Source organism: Pongo pygmaeus, chromosome 14 (genome assembly GCF_028885625.2).
Source record: "Pongo pygmaeus isolate AG05252 chromosome 14, NHGRI_mPonPyg2-v2.0_pri, whole genome shotgun sequence".
NCBI lineage: Eukaryota > Metazoa > Chordata > Mammalia > Primates > Hominidae > Pongo > Pongo pygmaeus.
In genome coordinates this window covers 104,160,190-104,182,112 of record NC_072387.2, presented here as the reverse complement: position 1 = coordinate 104,182,112, position 21,923 = coordinate 104,160,190, and the positions used below count along the sequence as shown (strand labels likewise).

General features: G+C 40.2%; 1 protein-coding gene and 1 long non-coding RNA gene across 2 annotated transcripts in view; one reads left to right on the top strand and one right to left on the bottom strand.

Moving 5' to 3' along the window:
• Positions 1-21,923, bottom strand: part of GPC6 (glypican 6) — a 1,194,386-nt gene that overhangs the window by 63,217 nt on the left and 1,109,246 nt on the right. The window lies entirely within an intron of this gene.
• LOC129011172 (uncharacterized) lies at positions 11,130-21,895 on the top strand. The gene is made up of 3 exons (XR_008493260.2): positions 11,130-11,402; positions 11,631-11,773; positions 20,783-21,895. It is a non-coding gene; the product is annotated as an uncharacterized LOC129011172 (long non-coding RNA).

Sequence of the window (21,923 nt, the reverse complement as noted above, 5' to 3'; positions counted from 1 at the left end):
CAGAGACAACAAGTGAAAGGATACAGTAGCAATCACTAGGGCAGAAAGTCTTAACGTGTGCAAATCGCTTTTGTCCAAACTTATCGTGTGCCCTCAAAGGTCACGGAATGCCTTAGGTGTTTCATGAGATGGACGACTTGGCAGATGGCACAGGCGTGAAGAGGAGGGAAAATGGGTGTGAATGTTCACAGGTGCCTCACTGTGTACTAGGCCCAGTTCTGAGGGCTTTCTGTGTCTTCTCCTGTTGGATATTATTATTTTAATGTAGATCTGATTACTTTGAAAAACACAGCTAACTACCTTTTTAAGCATATCATGAATTACGCCTGTAATCCCAGCACTTCGGGAGGCCAAGACAGGTAGATCACTTGAGGTCGGGAGATCGAGACCAGCCTGGCCAACATGATGAAACCTTGTCTCTGCCTAAAATACAAAAATTAGCCAGGTGTGGTGGTGCACACCTGTAATCCCAGCTACTTGGGAGGCTGAGGCAGGAGAATCGCTTGAACCCAGGAGGTGGAGGTTGTGGTGAGCAGAGATTGTGCCACTGCACTCCAGCCTGGGCGAAAGAGGGAGACTCCACCTCAAAAAAGAAGAAAAAAAAAAAAGAAAAAAATGTATATCATGAATTAAATGTACTATCTTTGTTACTAGCCCTGGCAGCTCCAAGTCCTGACTCTGCCCTCACCCCTAACCAGGATGTAAATTTAGATGAAATAAAATTTATATTTTTATTTGATGATGGACCTTTCCTCATCAGGTGCTATTTACCGCATCCTACAGATGGGAATATTGAGGCTTCAATACATGAAAATCCCTGCCAATGAGTCAGAGCCCCCATGTGAACCCAGATCTGTGTCTTTTGAAGAGTTCTCTCTAAAGAGTTCTGTATCATTTCTCCTCATAAGAAATGAGAGCAAATGTGTTGGTTCAAAGGCTCAGGAGATGCTGAGGTTGATGGCCACAGATTTGTCTCTGAACAGGGTGAAAGCAGAAGGAGGTGTAAAAATTCTTTCCTCTTTGTGGTATCTCCTTTCTAGTGGTAGACATTTAACCCACCAGTTAGAAGGGTTTCTATAAGCCTTTATTTTACTAAGATATCTTAAAACAAATACAAAAGAACCTCCTAGAAGCATTAGCATTTTTGATCCCCAATGTATTCACACTCTGGATTTATTTATTTTTTTAATTCTTAAGAGAATGAAGTTTTAGAATGCAATAATAGTGTGAGTGATAAGTCTGCTTCACAAATGATTTCTTTCCTTCTGTAAACATAAATTCGATGATTTTGGATTTTGATTACTTTCCCTAAAACATGCTCACATTTACTTTCCTTGTTTTTTCCTTTATTGTTGTTGTTGTTGTTGTTGTTGCAGAGAAAGTAGATATTCCACAACCTCTCTTTCACGGAAGGTCACTATATTGAGCACCAACCCTTCGTTCATAATTCTGAAAGGTTCTCCATTCTGGGAAGGGCAACAAATTAAAAAACCACTACTGATGTGCAGATATTTTACAGCGCAATCCAGGGAGACTCTGCATTTTCATACTGAGAAGTAAAATATGACCTAGACAAGACCCAGACACAGGCTCATAAGAAAGACTACGGGGCTTTAAAATTATTGCCTTGATCATGGAAAGAAACATGAGGAATCACTGGCATCCACAACTCAGGATGGTCTTTGGGGGCAATCAGTGTTTGAGGGAATCAAAGAACATCTGGAAATCAGCATATTTTGAGCTAGTTCACACCCTGCTTGGTTCATATTTCAACAGCTCTACGTACTAAGGCAGTTATATGGCCCTGAGAAAAGCAGCCTGGATTTATCCTTTGGGATTAAACAATTTCAGCAAAGCTAGCAGGAGAACAGGAGGTAATCCCCCCTCACTGGACTCTAAATGCTACACCTGTGGCTCTGGTGTGTCATGGCTCATTTTAACCTGCCTCAACATTTTTTGAGCATCTACCAGCAAAATGCTTTGCAGGGCATTTTACTCACAAAAATGACTATCCGATCTACATAAGAAAATGTCTAACTAATACTTCCTAGGCTTCTGTCCAAGTAAAGATTGACACACTTCTCTCTGACTCTCCTCTCTACACCCTTTATGCTGCAGATGACCAAACAAGAAGGAAAAAAAAATCATAACAGTGAAGAGACCAGGGTCTTTCAGTAAGACAGGAAGAGAACGATGAGGGAATTTAACAGATGGTGCTGATTTTGGCACGGATGTTCTCCCTAAAGTTCAGATAATAACTCTGGAGTCTCTATAAGATAGTTGATTCCCAAAAGGTCTTTATTTCAGAAACATGCAGTTCAAATCCACACACGTATAAAACAACAGATAGCTTGCAAAGTGTCTTGGTTTTCGTCTCACAAGAACTCAAGAATCAACCCACTGTTAGAGCCTGATTCTTTCAGGACTGTATATTCTAAAACAGCGTTTAAGGGACATTTTATGTCAACTATTTATCCTATTAGATGTCAAACCTAAAAGACTGTAAATTTGCCTCTGAAGTGTCCCAGATTGTCTAAGGAACAAATAATGTGTGTTATTCATAAAGGTCTCTAGACCTTTTTGAATATGTTTGTGATTGTAGCTGATACTACTTCTTGGCAAGGATTATATATCAACATGTACCACCCAGTGTGGCTCGGAGACTCCTGGAAAAAGATCCCAGGAGTATATATGGTTTACTTTGTCTACTTCCTATAAGGGTTTATGGACATTCAGCATATCCTATCCACCTTAATTTGAACGGCTTTTTCCTGCTTTCATATGGTAGTATCCTCTCTATCACCTTATCTACACAGGGACTTCTTTCTGATCCTGTTTTCTTCCCTTTATAGTGCTGTTGCCCTCCAGAGGGCAGAACCACCATGGTTTTGGTAAGGATAAGACAACTCACTCTTAAGTACTTTCTAGATTATGCTTAGTAGTAACTCTTTGGGCCACAGCACACTCCTGGACTGAGAGTCATGGACCAAGCCCATGAATAATAACTGCACGTACTTCTACCTCTGAAGGGTTAGTTACAATCACAATAAATAGTTGCATTTGCATGATGTCTAATAGTTTGACTGCCTTCACATACCTTTAATCACCCAATCACCATCAATTAGCTATAAATTAGGTATAAATATTAATATTACTCTTTCTATAGATGAAGACTCTGGGGCTTAGGGAGGGGAAGTCAAGGGCAGAGCTTAAAGCTGGATTTCCGATGGAAGGTCCAGGGCTGGCTCTAGAACATTACGCCTGATGTGCTCAGGAAGACACTCAAGCAAGGGCTCTGGGGCTGAATCCTTATTTTCTAGATCCCAGACCTGTGCTTCTCAAACTGGGTTGTGCTTTGGCACCACCTGGAGGGCTTGTTAACACAATTTTGGGGCCCCACTTGGAGTTTCAGATTCCGTAGGTCTGGAATGGGGCTTGAGAACTCGATGTCTAACAAGTTGCCAGGGAATGCTGATGCTGTTGTCCCAGGAACCATAATTGAAGGCCACTGTTTCAGAATCTAGGACAGTGGTCCTCCATCTTACTTTCACACTAGAATTTCATGGCATGCTTTAAACATCTATATTGATACCTGCACTCTACTTTAGAAAGATTTGGTTATTGTAGAGAAGAATTGGGGGGCACTGGTATTTTCTGATGCTCCCCAGGTGGTTGTAATGTACAGCTGAGGTTGGAAGTCACTGTTTTAAGGCAGGAGCCAGCAAACGGTGGTCTCCAGCTGGCTGCTGCTTCGTAAATAAACGTTAATGAAACACAGCCACGCTCATGTGTTTATGTATTGTCCATGGCTGCGTTCAAGATAGAATGTCACAGTTGAATGGCTGTGACAGAGACCATTGGGTTGCAAAGTCTAACATATTCACTCTCTGGCTCTTTATAGGTAATAAAACAATATAGAGGGAACTACAGAAGATACCCTATACCTTCCAAGTTTCAATAGATGTTTCCAAATCTTGATAAAGGCAACGTGGGGAGCATCAGAAAACAGAAAGTGGGTGAGCTCTTCTATAAGGGGCTTGACTCAAAGTTGTGATTTCATTTTTTTAAAACGACCTTTCTCTCTCCTTCTCTGCTCTCTGTACACCCATTCTCCTTTCCCAACATCCTAATAGTTTCTCCATCCTAACAGTTGCACAGGCTTCTCCATCATGCATTTGGACTCAGCTTCACTGGCTATCTTCATTGCATGCTCCCCTACACATGAGCAGCCTTTTGCAGTGGAAAGGGAATGGTAGTTGGAGTCAGAGGATCTGAACTTGAATCCTACCTCTGTTACTTAGTTGTGCAATCCCAGGGAAACTTACTTAGCTTCCATGGACCTCAGTTTCCTGACTAGTAAGACAGAGAATGCCCTACTCTTAGGATTACTGCAGGGATTAAGACAGATGACTTGAAGTGCATTGCAAAACTGCCCAATGTCTTACACATTTCATTTACTACTTTGGCCACAAGTTCTCAGGAAAATGTACAAAGTGCAACTAAAGGACAATGCATTGATGCATTGATTTCCTTTTAGGATTCACCAGGAAGGGATAGGAACTGTACATCTTCTAAGATTGGGTTTATCTTAGTTTGACAAGAGGGGAAAAACGCAAACTTTCTTAAGCCGCTGTTTTTATGGCTTACTGGAATCCCAGGATTAGCACAGAGAGCCTGCACACTCAGATGCTGACCATAAGATGCCGTACAGCACTGGCCATTAGTGAGATTTATGGCCATGACTGCATCTAATGCATAATCTGGAAAAGGGCAAAATATGAGTCGAGAAACTATCTTTACCTAAAACTTCAAAGTTAGAAATGAAGTGGAAGAAATTTATAGTAAAAAATTAAGGGAGGCCCTGAGTATTTTACAGCTAACTTAGGTGGCTCACAAGACTTCCTGGCTCAGCGCTATATTAAGAGGGTAATGTATACCGATATTAATTCATAAAGCAGATGAAGACCCTGGAATCCTTTCCCATCCCTGATGCACAGACCAATTTCATCTCTAAATCCCTCATCTATCGCCCCTGGGAAAATCTTGTCATGTACAGAATCCTCACAATGATTTCCAGAAACTTCATGTAAACATACAGAGAAAAGAAAATGTTAACCTCTCTCATAACTCACAGGCAGTGGCCAAAGAGAAAAGTGTCTTTCTTGTAAACAGAGATCCTCACATCTGTTACTTCTCTTGCAATCTCCTGACATCAAATTCGCTCATAGCAAAACTCATTACTGGTCAATTCAGTCAAAACCACCAAACTGATTTTGTTTATAAAAAATTCCAGAACATTACAGGAAACAAAAACCTTTTTGAAAATAATCTACTTCTTGCAACAATTCGACACAATGGCATTATTATTTCTATGAAGCTATCATAAGATTTTAAATCACATGTTTTGAGCTCTGCTCAGAAGGCAGATTAGCTGCATTTTGGTATCTCCATGCCAGAGACCAACAGCTGAGCCAGCCCCACACCAGAGAGAATAAACTGGCAGCAAAAACTATGTACAGAGAGATTAGGCAAAGACTTCACATTTTCCATTTTGATAAAAACTTGCAAAATGGAACAGCAAGAATATAATTTGAACAATCTGTCAGACCCAAGACTGCTAGTATCTTTCTTTTGTTCTTTTATTCCCCCTACTTGGAACCTTCACGATTTATCACATTGCAGATCTAGGAACACCATTTGAATAAGATTAGGTGATGGCTAATTACTATAGTTCAGCTTAATCCAGCTGCCATCCATGGGCCTTGTTAAAGCCCCCAGTGACCAACTTCTTGGCCTCATAAGCACTTCCTGGAAGAAACCAAAGCCAAAAAAGGATGAGAAAAGGGGCCCAAAAGAATTATAAAAGACAAAATTAAATTTTTAAATATCAGATAATAGTCAAAGGAATGTCCAGTTTCTAGAACCTGTTCAGGGAGATTCTTCCAGCCTACTCTTATCCACCTCTCCCTTCTTTAATTCCTGTTGCACAAAGCATTACTGCCTCATAGTTTGCAATGACTGAGTCTCAGATGGAGAACAGAGATAAAATCTTACATGACTCTAGATTTCTCCATCGCTGATTGACGAGAACAAAAAAAGAGAGAGAAGAGCACATGTTTTTAGTTTATGAACTCTTTGATATAATCCAAAATTGGCTTAATATCTATATTCCAAGTGCTTAAAACTTCCCCTGAGGAAGAAATCTCTTGCTTGAAAAAGACTGGTAACCAAATTAATTTACCTTTTACTTTTCCTAAGTAGTGATCCTTGCTTTCCATCTTGCCTAAAAATCTTTGTATTCCCAGGTTTAATTCAGAATTTTCATACTAGGATCCTTTCTCACACTATTTGGAAATGCATGAATTTATGAAGGGACCATTTTAGGTGGACACTCAAGCAATACTTCCAGCAACTTGACAGACAAATGCTGCTGTCCATGGACAAGGATGAACCTCTCTTTGTTCTTATTTGTGCCTACAATGCAGATAGATCAGTTCTGGGCCCTCTGCCTGGCTCCATGTAACCACACAGCTGCTTAAAATCTGCTTGGGATTAGGGGTGTACACTGGGCTATGGAACCAACTAAAAATATGGGCCCAGATGGTCAGCAATCACTCAACCCTGGCCTCATTTAGGGGTTGCTCTAAATCAGGGATGGGCAAACTTCCTCTCCAAAAGGATAGGTAGTATTAGTTTAGGCTTTGCAGGCCATAGGGTCTCTATCACGACGACTAAGTGCTGCTATTGTACTGTCAGTACAGCATTAGACAATATCTAAATGCATGAGCAGGGCTGTGTTCCAATAAAGCTTTATTTATTAAAATAGGTGGCTTGGCCCATAGGTCATAGTTTGCTGATTGCTGCAAAGAAACTTGTCTGACTAGCTGACCCCTACTCATACAGCTTCTGGTTTACCTATTTTACTGGTCCCCATCCTAAAAACCACTGCATACAGTTTCTTAAATCTGCCAGTTAGAGTTGATGTAGCACCCTCCAAATCAGTCTAAAATGTGATAGAAAAAGGAGGCAAATTTTATTAAATATTTGGAGGGAGGCCCAACTTCTGAGATCAGAGGAAGATACTAAACTCGTAGAACAGTCTTATATGGTTATATCAATGTAACAATCAGCCTCTTAAGAAAACCACATAAAAGGACAGCAATCAACCCAACAAACCCACTAGATCTCGTATCCAGAGCTTTTTGAAATAGGCTAAGGTCTCAAGAGATATATAGGTGAATATGCAGTTTCTCCTCTGTATCTTTTTGAGATTACACAGGGAAAAACATGGAGCACAGAGCTCATTGCATATTGACTATTATCATCCACCTTTAACAGACAAGGATTTGAGCTGTGCTTCTCTTAGCATGATGTATCTACGAATCACCTGGGATCTTGTTGAAATGCAGGTTCTGATGCTGCAGGCCTGGGGTAGGACCTGTGATTCTTCATTTTTTTAACAGGTGTCCAGGTGATACTGATGCTGCCAGTTTAGAAATCACATTTTGACAAACAAGGACTTGGGGAAGTGGCTAGCAACCTTGGCTGCACCCCAAGGACATGCTTTAGGAAGCTTTCCAAATACAGATGCTGGGTCAGTCCCAAGCCAAAGAGATCAATATCTCTAAATACGAGGCCCAGGCATCAGTATTTATTAACGTTCCCCAGGTAATTTTCATGTACAGTCAAGACTGAGAATTCCTGAGTTAGAGGCTCAGAGAAATTAACTGACTCGCCCAAGGTCACTTGGCCAGTGGCCAAGCAGAGACTTTAAACAGGGTAAAAATTTTGCTGGCCCCATGATCTTTGAAAATGATTCTAAAAATTATTACTAGGCAGGCATAACATAGGCAAGGGTTGCATCGTTTCCAGAAGAATTGCTAATGTGAGAGAGAGAAGACGAGGAAAGGTTGGATTAAACTTATTCAGGGAGCTATCAGTCCTGATCGAAGGAACACAGAGAAAGCAGGCAGCACAGTCGCTCTGTTCCAGTGTAAAATTCCCTTTCAAGGATCATTATTTCTTCATGAAAGCAACATGGTAGGAGCCTCTTGGAAGGCATATTCGAGTTCAGCAATGCGCAGTACCTTCAGCTCCTTTGATGAATCACTACATGATGAAACTTTAGAGGCTGAGTAATCACATTTGGCTTCCTTTGTGCCTCTTGGGAGGTTCAAAAAGTCATATTTATGGGAATGGGTAAAACTTCTGACCCAGGGATTTTCTTTTTGTCCCAAATAGGACCAAAGTAAGAGAAGAGGAGGAGGAGGAAGGAGGAGGAGGAGGAAGAGGAGGAGGAGAAGAAGAGAAGCAATATTGGGAAATTATTGGACAACCCAAGATTTTCTGAGTCTCCTAAATGCGTTCAATCCCATGTTGTGAATGGAGGTCCATTTTCATCTGGAAAAACATGAATTTCAATTACATTTACACAATTGTTCAACCACAGTTTTCAAGATCAGATGCATTTTCTCACTGTCTGCAGATCCTGTGGAGAATAAACCTCCCCCCTGGGATGAAGACCTTGGCTATGTAATTTGGGACATGCTACCTCAAAGGGAAAATGAAAGCGTGATTCTCTCCTGAGGGAGGAATTGGACGTCTCCCAGACTAAGCAAATGGCAGCTGCAGACGGTACTGTGAGGCACAGATCCGCTGCTGGGAACGACATCCTTCGAGGTGGAGGATGTGAGGGGCCCAGGGTGCGGTGGGCCCTAAGAACACTGTGAGCTCATGTGAAAATTCCTAACGTTGAACATGCAGGGAGAACCCAGCGTTTTGCCAAATGTTTTCAGGAGCTTAAATTTTAAGCATCATTTTCCTGCACTTCTGTTCTTTTTGGATATTCTTGAGGACATTTTAGTTTATTTTGTCCCTCTCTGGCTCCATTTTGGGCAAGAAAGAAATACAAATCTTACTCTAAAAGATACTAACCAGCTCTTTCAAAACGGAAATAAAGCTGAGAACTCCAGTGTCGGTGGGAAGCGTCTCACCAACTCTATTTCAGCCCCCCGGGGTTCTTCCTCAGGAGCTCCAGAGTTGATGGGGACCCATTGGTAAATGTTCAGAGGGTCACAGCAAACACATTTCACACTCACACAGAAGCTTACAGTCCTGTCGCTCAAAGGGACTGCAGGGCCTCTGCAGTTCACTCCTCATTTTAACGATGAGCAAACGAAGGCTCGGTGATGGGCAGTGACCTGTCCAAGGTCACATAGTGATGCAGGGGCTCCCCAGCCAGCATCTCCTCCCACAGCAGGCTGCCCACTCCCCAGCAGACATGAAGCAACAGACTAGAATGAGCCCCCTTTCTTTTCCCTGAAATACTCAGTGCAGTGACTAACATAAGGTTCAGAAATATTATTTGTTTGTTTATAATTTATATACAATTGCTTCCTAGAAAGACTTGCAGGAGGCAGGGCCATGCTGCTGGCTGTTGATGGGGTCTCTCTTCACGTCTGCTCCTGACAAACACAGAGCAGTGATGTCAGACGGCAGCTGACATGAGTGAGACCAACGACAGAATGGCGACAGAATAGCCAGAAAGCAAAGCTTTGATCCAGCATCCCCAAGAAGTCTTTGTGTGGCTTTTCCCTCTCTCCACTGGAAACCTCGCTTTAGGGTGAATCCTTCCATGTAGGAGCCACGAAGCCATTTTACATGTCTAATTAAGAGTAGTCATTCTTCCAAGAAACATACATTGAACACATTGGCATCGGGCATGGAAAGATGGAAAAGGTAGGTTCTCAAAGGCAGTAGCAGTCCACTTAGCATGTGAGGTGGTATCTATCAGGATTACAGGCAAACTTGTTAAAAATACAGATTTGCTGTCCCCTGTACCCCACTGGCTGACTTAGTGTGGCCCTGGGTTGGCCCTTGGGAATCAGTATTTTAATAAGTTTCTCATGTAAATGATCCGAGTCCCACATATTCCGAATGCTGGTCTAATGTGCAGAGGAATCCTTTGAGACAACAGCCACAGATCCCTCTCTACTGTTCGCTTTGTAGGCGATCTCCAGGAAGCAGGAAAGATCACCCTTTCCTATTTTCTCTCCCAACAAAATCAGGGGGAAGGGGGAGGAAGCATGCTTGGATGAAGAAGGCAGTTTTACCATCTCCAGGTGTGCAATGTGGTCCTGTTTCCTCTCCTAGGAAATCTCTCAGCTAAACTCCTGCCCTAAGAAAAGGAGGCACTGAAGCTGTTTAAGGAAAGAGAAAACTAGGTGAAACTCTCTGCACTTAGATTCCATTTTATAAGGGGCAGTGATATTTTTTTACTGGGTATCACACTTCCTGTTAATAAAGTGAAAAAACAAAGACGAAAAACCTCTCACAAAAATACTCTGACGCACTCACTTTTGAATCTATATTTTTAGCCAATGTGACTACCTCAGTGTTACCGTAAAAGTGAAACTCTTGAAAAGGGGACCGGGGTCAGAGTAAAGTGTCAGTTTCGTGAGCAGACACTCCTCCAAGTGCTTGGCATTTTTAGAATGTTTTGCTTTCGTTTTTTTTGCTCTGACTGCAGTAAATGAACCGTGATACGAAAACACCGTTTTTCTTGTGTTGTGGCCTAGCATTTCCTGAGAGAAGCCACAGCTGTGAGGTAGAGATGGGGGACATGGTGGGTGCAGAGGACAGAGAAGAAGAGAAGAGCTGGGAAAGAGACACAAAAGGTCCACAAGAGGGAGAAGAGAAAAACATCTGCAATGAGATGCTCTGTAATTAATCATCTCCATGAAATTCCAAGTCTCCAAGCCCCGTCCGCCATGCAGTTTGCTGATACAGAGGGGGAAAAGCACTTCCACAAACACACAACTAGTAAAACCGTTACAGCTACGTGAACAGCCAGGCTCCAGCAGAAGGCAGTGGCCCTTATTTTTTAAAATTGTGCATGAAATCATGCATGTGGAGAAAAAGATAGCAAATTCCCCTTTCTATGCCTTGGAATATGGGAGTCCCAAAAGTATCCTGAGAATATTTGCTGTCTCATGTTGGTGCTGACAGACGCTAAACTACCAACATATTTAGCTGTAAAAGTCCCTTGAGAATGTTATTGTTGATAAAATACCAGTGGGGGAGCTGGAGGTAGACCCTCCTTTTCCCACGCTTGCATTTCTATAATAGATTGTCTCATAGGAGGAGGGAACAAGTTACTCTGACTTAATTTTCCTCACTCACAGAGTGCCTGTGTTTGCAAGCTGGAAAGACTCCTCGAAATCTCCTTTACTTTCACTCACTGCGTTGCTTCCTGTCATTTAACTAAAAGAGGAAAGGTTAAAGGACTCACTAAAGTTTCCAGCATATTTTCTGTGTTTTCACTACAAAGTGACAACACTTAGGCCATAGAAATCCTCTTAACAGCGAATTTTAAATGAGTTTGGATGAAAAGGATAGTCAATGTAGGTTTATTGATGGTAACAAACCCACCATCTTGTGATAGTTGGGGAGGCTGTATTTATGTGGGGGCAGACTTTTGCTGTGAAACTAAAACTGTTCTAAGAAAATAAAGTCTGTCAGAAAAGAGGATCCATCTTGTTTGTGAAAGTGGACAGTGGATCCAAGGAGTCGGATTGTACTTTTTTTCTTTGTGATTATAATTTTGTGAAATAATTTTATTTCTGTTCCAGAAATAAAAAACCTAGGTCTTGTTCTGGCTCCTTATCTCTGCGCTTCTGATCTGCTGTCCTTGTGCCATAAATCTTAACTTTGTGCCTCCGTTTCTCCTATTATTTTAAAAGGAGAGGAGTCAAGATGAGGGAAGATAAATAAGGTAAGATAATTCTCTATTTTGGAATATATGTGCCTGTGTGTGTGTGTGTGTGTGTGTGTGTGCGCACACAAGCACACCAAAAATACCTGATCTTAGTGGAAGAAAATATAATTAAATACAGCCAAAGTGATTTTAGTTATTTCATCTTTCTGGATTCTAGTGTTCTTACTGGTAAAGTGAGGGCATGGAGATGGATGTTAACATCCCTTCCAACTCTAAGAATCCCTGAATGTAGAGCAAATGTCTGGAAATGTTTGGAATTTTTTGTCCCTGGTAGTAATGGCCAATCTGCATGCCTGGCTCAATGCTATCTTACTGGGTTCCCCATGTGACCACCATGAGGGAGCGTCTTTGAGGGAAGGAGGTCGTGGTCAGAGCTTCTAAGGATCAGGCTCTGGTCTCACTGTCGTCTTGCTTTGCTTACCCAAACAAGCTATCTTGCTTTTAGACTTGGCGTGAGCCAGCTCAAAGCCAAACATGGTAAACCAAAGAGCTCTTTGGGTCACACGGATCAAAAGGGTTGGGAAGGAGCTGACCTCAATCCAAGAAAATGCAATTATTTGAACCCAGACGACAAAAATATGTAATAGGGATTTTAACCAAAAGCCAGTAATCCTGGAGGGGCTTTTTACAATTCCCATGAGCCTTTTAAGTAACTTGTGCTGAAAGCTTCTTATCGTTTTAAATCAATAGAGCCATAGCTTTTACTCCTAATCATCAGTTCAACCAAAAATAATTTACTTGATATTATACTATTAGTATATAGGAAGCGCTTATAAAATGAGGACCTTGAATCTCAAATTCCCATGATCAGCAGTCTTTGAGAATATAACAGTGATTTAATGAAAAGCAAACTCAGGTGCATAGTTGATTTAATGTTCTGGGAACACACAATAGTTACTGGCATCCAGACCGACTGCCCTCTGCCCTGCCTTTCACCAAGTTCCTTTCTTTACTCCCCTTGGAGTGAGCACAAATGAGTGAGCCGCGTTGTTCTCCAAGCTTCATCATAGAATTCTGTGAAGTTGCTCTGGGCACTAAAAATAGTCCTGGTGTCAGAAAGGAACATATCTTTCTTCTTTCTTCTCTTCTCCCCTTCCTCCTTTCTCCTTCCCTCCCGCCTCTCCTCCCTTCCTTCCCTTTTCTTTTCCCCAAACAGAGGCGCTTATGAAAGTACTGTGGACGACAAAGAAGAGACAAAATAGCAGTAAACCCCTAAAATGCCTGTTCACCTCTTGTTTGACCTTTGACGGCAATAGAAACATCACAGACACCAAGAGGATTCTAACGTTAGGCCCCTGGGAACAGAACATTCGGCCCTGGGAGTCTCTTCAAGAGAAACATCAAATTGCTGGTTCCAGTTGTTTCAAGTTTTACAAATGAGATATGGGATGTGAAAACCCTTTGTCTATCCTCACGCATGTCACAAATGTGGCGTATCCTTATTAGTATTTGGTGAACTACTATAGGCTGCCAAGCAGATTCTGCTTCAATCTGGAACTATGCTGCATTTTCTGAGATAGGACAATGGGTGGACATAAATCTAGAACAGAAATTAAAAAAAAACAAAACAAAACCCAGGTCTTGTTCTGGTTCCTCAGTCTCTTATCTCTGTGCCTCTTATCTGCTATCTTTGTGCCATAAGTCTTAACTTTGTGCCTCTGTTTCTCTTATTCTTTTAAAAGGGGAGGTGTCAAGATGAGGGAAGATAAAAATAGGGGCAAGATTCTTCTTGTGGCTGTCATTCCCCATAGTCAAACCTACTCTCGAAGTGCTGATCATTTTACAGTTAAATTACAGTTGGTAACTTGTCCCTGTGTTCACCTTCAAGGGAGTTTTTTTAAAAAGGCTATTTCAAATGCTGTTCACCTTCACATTCCATTCAATCACCTATTTTGGAGTTTTTCATGTCCTCCACCAGTATTTCTACCTCGTCTGGCTTGAATTTTTTTTTTTTTAAGGCTTTCATAGATGGTCCTTGGTGGTGACGTGAGGCCACAGGCATGTACGCTGCTCTCAGAAATGAGTCACTGGAGAGGCCATGGGTCCCCTGCCTCTCTGTATGCCATCATTCCTCTAGGTTATTTTCATCCACCATTTAGCTGCATCCTTCCCGAATACCTTCATATAACTTGAATCTCTTATCAGCTTCCCAAATGTTCACCCTGGGACTTTTCATTGTCATCTTGCTATGTGGCTGTAACTTGGAGAGAAGCTCCAGTGTTAACTTTATTCGACAACAATGCCGGAAGCCAGCATTAGCTTGCAGTTCTCTTCTAGTCCTCAGCAACTAGTCCTAAATGTGCCAAGAAAAGCTTTATCTAGTAGCTTTAGCTCATCTTAAATGCTGCAGCAGGAAGCCATATCAGCCACTTCCTGTAAAGACTAGGGCTGGGGCAAGGGTGTTTACCTACAGGCTTTGAGTTGAAGAGTCATTTAATAAATGAAAAATCTTTTAAAAAATCTACTTGAAATCCTATCGAATAATTTAAATCTGTGTACTTAAATGTTCTTGAGATTTTTCTATTTGTATAAGTTTAAAGGGTTCAAGTGCAATCTTGTTACATGAATATATTGCATAGTGATGAAATCTGGGTTTTTAGTGTAATTATGCCATGAATATTGTACATTGTATTGTACCCATTACATTCTCATCCCTTGGCACCCCTCCCACCCTCTTACCCTTTCCCTCCAGTGCTTGTTACTCCACACTTTATGTCCATATGCACACATTATTTAGCTCCCACTTAGAAGTGAGAATATGTGGCATTTGACTTTGTATTTATTAATATGATTAATAAGAATAACAGCTAAGCTTAATCTATGATTGTTATTGCTATTATTATCACTGGTGTTAAGAATATCTAGGCTGAGTACAGACAATGCCTGAGCAAGGAGCTTTATGCACATTGGCTTCTATCATCATTACAAACAAGATTTTACAGATCCAAAAATGAGATGAGATTAGGTAATTAGCACACAATCACATAGTCAGGATTTTGAACTTGGCTTGAGTGCTTGCAAAGCTTTGAATTTGGCATTTATGCTGTGCCATGTGCAAATTAAAAGGGGCTGTGCATCTGGTGGGCTGGGGCAGGCTCTGCTCAGGGGTTGGGAGGAATGAGAAGAGGAAGTTAAGGGAGCCGCAACCCTAGATAGACTGTGTGGAGCTGGCTTCTTTCGCAATCCCGTCATCCTCATTTGGACCACACGGATGCAGGTTTTATGAGGCTGTTCTTTTTCCTCTCTACCTGCGCTTGCTCTCTGTCTGTCTGAGGCAGGGAATAAATGCATGAATAAATAAATGAAACAAAATACACATGTGTGCCAGACCAGTCTATCTAGCTGGTATATATTAGACGCTTCACTAGCCCATCAGGTCCAGAGTTTTGGCCTGGGCAGACTTCTGGGTGGTCTGCAGGAGAAACTGCCAGTTTCAGAGTTTAGTTCACTCTGGTTCTGCAGCCCACGGCAGAACCGCACGGTGTGACCAACCCTGCTGCTTTTGTGGAACCTAGCACCTGAGGCTGCCACAAATGTGGCCAATTTTGTATCTCCATCTAAAAAGTGCTTTTTTTTCTTTTAAGAAAAATAGAATGCACATATTATTTTTGTTTTCTTATTTTTTAATTTCTATTTTTATTAAATTAAAAATCTATTTTTTATTACTATTGCTATTATTATAAAGCAAATCCCATAAAAGGCATATTTTAACTGGGCTGAAAACAGTAATCACCACAGTCTGGAGCATAATATTCCACAATAGCAATTGATTAAGTAGTTGTACGAGACACACTGGCCATGAAAGTTATTCTGTAAAGACTCCCCCTGCCCCAGGCATTCCAGGGATTTGTCTAGTCCTGGTCCCTCTTCTCTGCCCAGTTGGCCTGGGTAGGTGTAGTAGTCTGTTTTTGCACTGCTGATAAAGACATACCTGAGACTGGGTAATTTATAAGAAAAAGAGGCTTAATGGACTCACAGTTCCACGTGACTGGGGAGGCCTCACAATCATGGTGGAAGGTGAAAGGCATGTCTTACATGGTGGCAGACAAGAGAGAATGTGAGCCAAGCAAAAGGGGAAACCTCTTATACAACCATCAGATCTCATGAGACTTACTCACAGTCTTGTGAACAGTATGGGGGAAACTGTCCCCATGATTCAATTATCTCCCACTGGGTCCCTCCCACAACACGTGAGAATTATGGGAGCTACAATTCAGATGAAATTTGGGTGGAGATACAGCAAAACCATATCAGTTGGTAAGTAATGTATGAAGGAGAATCTTTCTAGGTGCCAGCAAGGAGACAAAATGAAGGATGTACCTGAGTTTGCCTCTCTGAAGGTCAGTGTTTATGGATATAGGTGACATCTTTTAGTGAAAATAGGCTCAGGCCTGGGGAGCTCTGGGGCTGCTGAGATGGGCTATTGCCTTTGTGGACTGGAAGTTTAGGGCTGAACCTGGAACAATATTAACCAATAGTACCAATTACCACATGGTCCAATGAAATAGGGCTTCCTAGAATATTTATCAGAAACAGAGAACTCAAAAAATAACTGTTCTAATGCTCTGCTCTAAAATGGTATGATGCTCCACCAAGTCAATGGTATGATGCTCCACCAAGTCAAATGATGCTGGCGAGGTTGTGGAGAAAAGGGGATGCTAATACATTGCAGGTGGGAGTGTAAATTCGTTTAGCCATTATGAAAAGCAGCGTGGCAATTTTTCAAAGAATTCAAAGCAGAATCACCATTTGACACAGCAATCCCATTACTAGGTATGTTCCCAAAGGAATACGAATCATTCTACCACAAAGACACATGTACATGTATGTTCATCGCAGAAAAATTCATAACAGCAAAGGCATGGAATCAACCTACATGTCCATCAGTGGTAGACCGGATAAAGAAAATGTGGTACATATACACCATGAAATACTACACAGCCATAAACAATGAGGTCATGTATTTTGCAGCAACATGGACAGAACTGGAGGCCACTATCTGTTCCTATCCTAACACAGGAACAGAAAATCACATACTACATGTTCTCACTTATAAGTGGGCAGTAAATGATGAAAACACATGGACACAAAAGAGAGGAACAAAAGACACCAGGGCCTACTTGAGGGGGGCGAGATGGAGGAAGGTGAAGATAAAAACACTACCTATTAGCTACTAGGCTTATTATCTGGTTGGTGAAATAATCTGTACACTAAACCTTTGTGACATGCAATTTACCCATATAACAAACCTGCATGTGTACCCCTGAATCTAAAATAAAAGTTTAAAAAACGATCTTAACTCAGAGTTGGTGAAGGAAGTTACCTTGTACATGCCTCCGTGTGTATTTTCCTGCACATTTCCTAAAATCAGCTAACACTGCAACATGAAATAGAGCATGTAGGAGTCAACAAGTTCGCAAGAAAGTAACAAACTTTCAAAGGCTCCAAACTAAGTGAAAATGGGGACCCAGAAAAGAAAACAAGAGTACTAAGAATGGATTTGGTCCAAAGGACATTCGCCAGACCCAGATGACCTTAAGCCTTGATGGCCTTAGATTTGCAGGGTGCGCAAGGACAGGAGAGTAAAATACAGGGCTTCCCTAATGTGACGAGCCAGTGTCACTACCCCACCACGTACAGCTGGGGTTCCCAAGGGAAAATCCTTAGGATAAGATGAAATAGAAATACCCTTCAACACAGGCCACCCAGACTTTCTATTGATTAATTTCCAAGGAGTATAAACTCACAAAAAAAATGCAACAGAAACAAAGAAAACATGACATCTATAAGGAAATAAAGCACCATTTGTAAGAAACTGCAGAAATACCAGATGAGACCAGCAAACTCTTCAGATATTAGAAGTATCAGACACAAAGTACAAAATAAACATGTTTAAAATGGAAAAGGTAGAATTTAGAAGTGTGATGAGGAGGCAGATACTATTGAACACAGGACCAAGCATATCTGAAAATTAATTCATTAAGTACTAGAAATGAAAAATAAAATCATTGAAGTTAAAAACTAAGTGGGTGGGTTTAATGCCAAATAAAATAATTTATTTAGCTGTTTAATAAACCTGAGAGACTAAATCAACTGAGAAGTAAATACATTATTATCAGCTAAATACATTATTCTGAATTTGGCAAGAAACAAAGAAAGGTTAAGAGATGTGGAGGATGGAGTGAGACAGTCTCACATGTCCAATCAGTTATTGGATGAGTAGAGAAAGAGTGAAAGACGGTGAAGCAATATTTGAAGACATAATGGCTTAGAATTTTCCAGAACAGTCAAAGAAACCAATCATGAAATTCAGGAAGCCCAATACATCCTAAGCAAAATTAATAAAAAAAGAAATCTATACCTACACATTATGATGAAATTATATAACAACAAAGGAGACCCTAAAAGCAGCTTGAAAGAAAATACAGGTTACTTAAAAGGGAGAACTGATAGCAAACTTCTCAACAGCAGCAGTGGAAACCAGGAGACAGTGAAATATAAACATCAGTGCACCTGGAGAAAATAACTGTTGACCTAGAATTACAATTCAGCACAAATATCTTTCAAGAATGAGGGCAAAAAGACATTTTCAAATAAAACTCTCAGTAAAGGAAAACTTGTAATGTGCATTCCAGACCAAGGAAGTCACTCCGATGGATGGTTTTATGCAAAAGGAATGATAACCAAAGAAAGTGGTAAAATGTGGCTGATTCTATATTAAAAGTTCCAGTATAAAATGGTAATAAGGATATTAACTTCTGTTTTGTGTAAAACACACACTCATAAGACAAAACTAAATTATCCCATAATAACAGCATATAAGTTGGGAGGAGAATTATCAGAGTTAAGGTGTTCTAAGGTCCTCTTGTATTGATACAAAAGAGGGAAAAGTATTGACGTATTAATTAAACTTGGACTTTGATAAGTTAGGATGCATGTTAAAATTTCAAGGGTAATTATTAGAAGAATAAAAACTACAGTATTAGGTTCCAAACACTAAAAGAAAAAGAGTGAAGTAAGAAAATATCTTCAATTGACCCACAAGAAAGAAGAAAAAGAAGACTAAAAAGATGAGACAAATAGAAATCACAAAATGAAATGGAAGAAATAAATATCAATATTTCTAGTACATTTAGGTGAAGTGTTCCAGCTGAAATAAAAAGATTGTTATTCTGGATTTTAAAATAAATCTAGCTATGTGATGTTTCTAAGAGACACATTTAAAACATAAGGGTTCAGAAAGGTTGAAAGTAAAATGAACAAAGATATTTCAGTTAAATATTTTTAAAAATATGGTGTAACTACATTAATATTGGAAAGAAAGAGACTTTAAGGCAGCAAACAGTAGAGAAAGGAAATCATTATATATACTGATGAAAGCTCAATTCACAAGAAAGATAAGTTTTAACTATATAGATGTGAAATATATACATCATCCATAAACATTTGTTTCTAGAATTTTCCATTTAATATTTTCAGACTGCAGCTGACCATGAGTAACTGAAACCACAGCTTTCTGTGGTTTCAAATGCAGTTCAGAAATATTAAATGGACAATTCTGGAAACAAACCATTCACAAGTTTTACACTGTGCACCATTCTGAGTAGTGTGATGAAATCTCATGCTATCCTGCCCTCTCTTCTTAATTGCAAGAAGGGTGAGTATAACACAACAAGATATTTAGAGAGCGAGAGAGAGAGAGATGATATTCATAACTTTTATTACAGTGTGTTATAACTGTCCTATTTTATTATTAGTTATTGTTAATTTCTCCCTGTGCCTAATTTATAAATGAAACTTTATCATAGGTATGTATGTATAGGAAAAAACAGTATATATAGGGTTTGGTACTATGGGTGGTTTCAGGCATGCACTGGGGGTCTTGGAACATAGCCTCCGTGGATAAAGGGGAGCTACTGCAAAACAAAGAAAAATAGGTCTACTCGCATAGTGCAAATCTCTCTTTCAGTAATTGATAGAGCAAACAGATAAGACAAAAATCAGTAAAAATACATAAGATTCGGGGCCTGTTCTGGAAAGGATCCTCTTATCTTCTTCCCTCTACTCTTCCATGAAGCAGAGAACGGTGGCATCTCATGCGTGGCATTAGGAGGTATTGGAAGCTGCTACTCACATTTTGTTCACAACAACTGAATGTTCCTGAATTTTAAAAAGTAGTGATGAATCACAAACATTTATATAAAAATAGCATTCTTTGGCTACAGTTTGGTAAATAATTGTAACAATCTCTGAGTTGTCCACCTATTGTTATTGGGCACAAAGAGTGGAGAGTAATTAAAAAGGAAACACACACACACACGCACACACATGCACAAACACACTCTCACACTCACATACACTATACCCTTCCTTGTCATACTACGATCCAAGTTATTGAAAGTCAGCTTCTTAAAAAAATTCCTAAATATTGATTTTACTTCTCATTCTCCAAAATCATGGAGAAAGGAAACTTTAAAAAATGATTATACTGTAAAGAGCTTTTAATTTTATTCATTTTGTAAAAAAAAACTTGACAAAAGAGAGCATGAGGATCCTTTCACTTGAGCCGTCACCATTAAAATCCTAATGAAATACTTCTTGTTTCTTGAAGACATTTTGCATAAAGAAGATTTGATTTTCCTGAGTAACTGGAAACATTTTTGTGCAGACATGTCTTGCACTAAAGATAGCCTCTGGGTTTTTGGATTTTATGTGAGTAGATCAATTAGGGCAGTTTGCTGCCTCTATGTTTTCTTCTCAGAGCTCTTCTGGACGCTTTGTGTTTACCCTTTTTTTCTAGCATTCAAGGAGCTGCAAAGAACAAGCAAAGGAAATGCTTAGCTTTTTCAAGTACACAGATGAGTGTTTTTCACGGAAATGAATGCTGGCTGCTTTGGGGAGTTTTCTGAGGTCAAGATCCCTTAGAATAAAATTTACAAAGTCATTGGTTTCCTGCCTCATCATGCATAAATAATTTATGAATTTGTATTCTAATTTTTCTTCCAGCGGAATCAAAGCTCTACAATTTTGCAAGTAATTCCACGCAGAAGCCAATGAAACACACGTTCCTGAGACTATCACTGCCATGGATAAGTTTGCTGTTGCTGTCAGCCAGTGCAATTTCCCTAATTAACCTGTAAAAAGTGTTCTCCTTCGATGAAGGCTGTTCAGAAATTAACTGATATTGTACAAGAAGACAACAGCAGGTTCCAGAATGTGAATTCTTGGTGATTTTAAATGATGATGTATGAAAGAGACAGAAAGGAAGAACAATTCGATTTGCTCCAGCCAGTTTGGCCCAGAAAGAAGAGCAGAAAAATTGCTTTGCCTAAGCAAACATGACATGAAGTCATACAAGAGCAGCATTCACAATGTACAATATCGAAGCCTCATTTAAAATACATATTGCCTGGATCTGAAAGACATCTAGATGCCAGTAGTAAAAAGTTTTTGCTCATTCTGTTTCTTTATTGCCACTTTTCTCCTATTCCTTGGCAACAACTTCTGTATCCTCCTTTGAGACACTGCCTTCAGATTTGGGGTGGGATCCTTTGCTCTGGTTGAACGATGATTGAACTCAAAGTTCAAGTAAGCTCTGTTGGCATCCGATGCTGAAAATAAACCTGACCGAAAAAGGATGATGGTTTTTTAGGACAACGTAGATACCCCCTCTCTAACGAGGACTTAGATTTCTCGTAGGATTCTAAAATTTTTTTTTTGTTAAAGTTAGTTCTTTCAAAAGACCATAGAAGAGTTTGTTCATGTGCAGGGCAATCTTTACAAGAGCATGGTCTGATTTAAATTATAATTATTTTTGCCTGTCATCCTCTAAAGCAGGGGTGTCCAATCTTTTGGCTTCCCTGGGCTGCTTTTTGGAAGAAGAGGAATTGTCTTGGGACACACATAAGATATACTAACACTAAAGACGGCTGATGAGCTAAAAACAAATTGCAAAAAAATCTCATAATGTTTTCAGAACGTTTACGAATTTGTGTTGGGCCACATTCAAAGCCATCCTGGGCCACATGTGGGCCATGGGCTGTGGGTTGGACAGGTTTGCCCTGAAGTGTTGTGAGTTCTTTGATTATGGTCTAGTCACCTACACATGGTTCATTTTAGTGCACAATAAATATGGTGAATAAAGGAA